The sequence below is a fragment of the Micropterus dolomieu genome, linkage group LG01, assembly GCF_021292245.1.
Source record: "Micropterus dolomieu isolate WLL.071019.BEF.003 ecotype Adirondacks linkage group LG01, ASM2129224v1, whole genome shotgun sequence".
Lineage (NCBI taxonomy): Eukaryota > Metazoa > Chordata > Actinopteri > Centrarchiformes > Centrarchidae > Micropterus > Micropterus dolomieu.
The window spans coordinates 3,449,003-3,453,759 of NC_060150.1; the positions used below are offsets into that span (position 1 = coordinate 3,449,003).

The window sequence follows — 4,757 nt, forward strand, 5'->3', positions numbered from 1 at the left end:
TCGGGAAACATTCACTAAAAAATAATACCTGAAATACTTTCAACTGTAGGGTCTTTAGGTGGTGTGCATGTTTCAGGACTCATGTTCCATTATGCTTTTCGTCCTTTTGAACCACAAAGTAAGTTATTATAGAGCAAATATTTGCAAAACGACTGTTTTCATTATTTTCTTTTAGCTGAGGTTGTATGATGGATTATTTATTGCAGGTTGAGAAGCTGAAAGTCATTATGTGATGCCTCCAGACAACTGAATTTGCTTTTGAATCTTAATTTTGAAGTCAGTAAGTCTCTGATATTTCAGTATAGTGAAACCTTGACTAAACTTTACCTGTTTTTAACCCATTATTTTTTTAATTATTATTATTGGTTATGACAAAATACCAAATAACAAAGCCAAATCCACTGCGACTGTAGACTGTAGTCTTACCACTAGGATTTCTTGTAAGCTATTTTACCCATGCAACATTTTTTCAATCAACACTCAGTAGTATAAATTTTTCATGATTACATGTATTATGTGCAAATGGACAACATTTTTAATTTAGTTCAGCCTAACTTCTAAAAACATGTTCCTGAAAATATTGTTAACACCCATTTGATGCAAATAATGAGTCCCTTACATAAACTTAAAACTTAAATTCTTACCTCTTTTAAAAATAAAAAACTATTAAAACCCTTATTTCTCAGTCTGGGATTATTATTATTAGGTCTCATAGTCCAGTTTTACACAGAAAGTTCACATGTGTAAAGACTGGCTCTGAAAAGCGATAAATGAAACCCTAATAATGCTCAAAGACATTACAAAGTTGCATTATGGGAAATGTAGGATCCAGTGTATTTGGACCTTGACTCGGTCAGGATATCTCTGCCTCACTGCTTAGAATTTCCTTTTCTCCCCAGCTTTATGGAAATGCAATACTGAATCACTGAGGTACTGTTGAAAGTTTTACTGACAAAAAGAAACTGTGTGCATTTAATTTTACAATTGATCATTTAAGTGCAAGAAGATCAGTCATTGAGAAACAGACAGAATCACAGTCTGTCTGAAAACAGCAGTCAGACGTCAAAACGCAAATTGGAACCAGTTTTACTTGCTTGTACTTATTGATATTATTAACAGACAGACAGACAGACACAGGTGACTCACTCAGCTACACCTTTAAGAACTGTCACCTTAATTGTCAGAGCAGCTTCACCCAGAGGGGTTGGTGTTGTTTTTCATCCAAGGGCATTAAGTTTGGCCTGACAGGACATCTAGCCTACTTACAACATCCCAGATCAAGCACTCAGCGGATGGTCCATGTTCGGCACTGTCAGCGCAAGACTCAGGATAGAAGAGGTGGTCTTGTTGCTGCTGTTTAATTTTAACAACAAATTAAACAAATTCACTGCACAGTGCTCAGGGTGTGTATATGCATGTATAGGCCGATATAGCCTTTGTATTTAAAAATAACTGTATACAGCCTATTGTTTTATTTAATTTGATTAATTTTATATTTAATACACATTTAATTATCTGTTAAGTTCTCTGTGTGTGTGTGTGTGTGTGTAGCATTTCGTTATACAACCTTGTGTGGTATAATGACAAATAAACAACGTTGTACCTTGAAATACCAACACTTTGTCACACTTTCTCAAAGTATCAGCATTTGGGAAGAACGGGCTCCTACTCTGATACGGCACTCACAGCACACACTCAAATATAGTGACGGTGCTTCAAACAAAGGCGCTGTTTTATGTACCTTAAACGTCCCTAATACTCCATTATTAATCATTTAACAGTTTTTTCATGGGTTGATATGGATGTTTTAGTAATTAAGAGAGATTTTCTGTGATTTGTGCTTTGTTTACAGGGTTATAATGTGAAAACAAACAAACAAACAACAATTATTAAAAGTCTGTTTAATGACCTCTTTTTAAGTAAATCAGATTTAAGGTAATAGTGTCACATGTTTTAATGTTAGAGTGCATTGACAGGTTTCACAGGACGTCTGGTGGTCAGTGTGTTTGCAGCCTGGAAGACAAAATGAGACAAAACACGGAAAATTAAGTTTTCTCCCTCCTCTGTTTCATCAGGACTTTTTCCAGCTGAGGCCACTTCAAACCAGTGAGGAGAGCACAGAGAAATAAAAAAACACAAAAACTAAAGTTTCTGATGGGAAGTAACTAATACTGTGTTCATGTAGGACCCCATAACTCAGAGTAAGAAGCTGATCTTTAATAAGCTCGTTATCCCACCTGTATTCACCTTTCTAATTATCTCCGTGTTCTTTTCCTTGTTCTGGTCCGTGACCATGACCATGACCATGACCATGACCATGGCCATGCTTCTTGTGCCCGTGTTCGTGGTCTCCTCCTTTGTGATCGCCTCCTTTATCATGCTTGCCTCCATGGCCCTTGCCCTTGTGGCAGCCGCCATGAGACTTCTTATCCCCTGACTGAGGGTTCTGGTCGCAGCCAGCGGCGTCTGTTGAAGCACCAATCAGAAGAACATTGTATAGAGAATATTTGTTTTAAGAATAAAGCTAACAAGACTATATACCCAGGCTGGAGATGAAATATGTTCAATCCCACTTGAAAATGCGAGACAAGACGATATTAACTGTGCATCTTACCTGAACAGGGACTGGACATTTTCTGTCGACGGCGTTAGACTTTGTGGCAGATTACTCCTTATTGACACAGTACTAAATAAACAAAAACAGGGAGGTGAACTTTCAGATAAACCAGTTGGAGTAGATGGAAAAATACAGGCATTTCACTCTATTTTTTGTGAACAAACATGTCCTTGTTCAGTTTGATCAAGAGTTATTTTTGGGAGATACTCCTGTCTCTTAGTAATAGAGATGTTTTTGTTATTAGTTTATTTACCCCGTATTTGAAATCATAAAGGCTGAGCACTGTTGTTGTTGGAGGGCAAGCATGATTAGCATCAGCAACTGTTGTTAAAAGAGCAAAATATTTTTTCCCATGCATCTTATCTCATGAATCTAAGACGATTGTCTCTTTAAATCATAAAAACAGAGCAGAGTTTTGTCCCATGACAACTTATCTTGTGATTCTGAGATAATTATGTCTTAAAGGGACAGTAGGTGATTGTGATCCACTACACTTTTTGTTAAATTCAGCTCTGCGTTTAGTGCGTGCTCAGGGTTTCAGTCAAAGAGGAAAATGTCTGTAGAGTTCTGTGCGTGTCAATGCTGGAGAAACCTCGGAGATTTGAAATTAAAGGGGGAGGATCTTCCTAGGAAGCACTGAAGGGATGGGTGTATTTGTTTAGTAGTTTAGTTCAAATATAAACAATCCTTCTGCATCACTTCCTCTACATTTAAATTCCAAAAAACAGAGCAAAATCATCACAACACGTCTCATTATTAATTGTTTATTCAGAAAAACTGAGCAGAAACTTGTGATTCTGAGATAATAAAAAAAAACAGATCAAACTTTTATCCCCCCATGCAACTTTTCTTGTAATTCTAAGAAAAGTGTCTAGTTTTTTCAGAAAAACAGAGCAGACATTTTATTTTTGTGAATGAATTAAGCTTCCGTAGGTTTGCTTATTTTCTCTGTGTGCTGTGTACGTTTCCTCTGAATGAACAGCAACAACTTTGTTCCAGATTCTTACTTTAAATTCGACATGCTGAGCATTTGGATTTGTCTTCAGCTCATCACTACTAAGCAGCACTACTAACATTATAATAAAATTAAGTGGAATATATGCACATTTTTTCAGGTTATCAACAAAAGACAAAACTCACTACTTTGAAACAAGCTGATCAATTTAACCTTGTCAAGCTCTGCAAAGTACTTTCAAAACCTTTAACATTGTTTTACTGGTTTTATCTGAAAGCCTCATTTCCCCGCGCAACACCTGCATTTCTGAAGCTGTGTACTTACATGAGCTTGGAGAGAAGTCAACAACTGTGAGCGGAGGGAAGATGCACTATAATTATTACACTCTCTCTCTGCACAGCTGCATTCTTGTCCCGTCACGTCAGCGTGCGGGGCGGTGCGGGGCGGGGCGGGTGGAGTGAGAGGTGCTGTCGTGGAACATCAAACCCCGCCCTGTCAGGTGTTGGATGTTTGTTGATTTGCTCCTTAGCCAAACTAAATCTTGCCACTTATTATGACCTGATGTTTATTTATAGGAAATATTGTATTTATATAGTACACTCCTTTGTTGAAATAAAGAAATTTGCATATTTTAGACCATTAAGTAAAAAAACACAAAGTCTACTTTGTTACTAATTATACACATTATATTTTTAAGATTGTTTTCATGAAAGGCTGGCTTTATTTTATGTTTTCTTATTGTCGAAACTCCCCAAGCCCAAGATGTAACAAAGCCAAATCTAGTGCAACATAAAACCCAACTAAATATATAAATATATGTATTTTATACACACATACATACCAGTTTTTATTTTATCAGCCCAACCTCTAAAAACATGTTCCATAACATCTGTTTAATGCCATTAATGAGTCCCAACAGTTAGTTAAAGGGTTTCTTAATGTTTAATGAGAAAAAAACATGTGTTTTAGTATTTTCTGAGACCACCTGAAACAAAACCCTTTATTTCCTACTGCTTTATAAAAAAATTAGGAAAATAAGAACTTGCTATTAAAACTACTATTAGTCTCACAATACCCCATATTTCTCAGCAGGTCTTAAAGTCCAATTGTACACATAAAGTTCACAGCTGTAAAGTCCTTTGTGGCTCTGAAGAGAGCTTTCCAAAATAAAATACAACCCTAATT

The 4,757-nt window shown here is 36.4% G+C and overlaps 1 long non-coding RNA gene across 3 annotated transcripts; it reads right to left on the bottom strand.

Moving 5' to 3' along the window:
• Window positions 1-1,886: 1,886 nt before the first annotated feature.
• On the bottom strand, window positions 1,887-3,983 carry LOC123978042. 3 transcript variants are annotated; one of them, XR_006826851.1, is made up of 4 exons: window positions 3,897-3,983; window positions 2,615-2,686; window positions 2,248-2,466; window positions 1,887-2,013 (listed from the first exon to the last, which is right to left on the bottom strand). It is a non-coding gene; the product is annotated as an uncharacterized LOC123978042 (long non-coding RNA). The 3 variants fall into 3 exon arrangements; XR_006826852.1 differs by having other exon boundaries at window positions 2,238-2,466; XR_006826853.1 differs by lacking the exon at window positions 3,897-3,983 and adding an exon at window positions 2,871-2,937.
• Window positions 3,984-4,757: the final 774 nt, after the last annotated feature.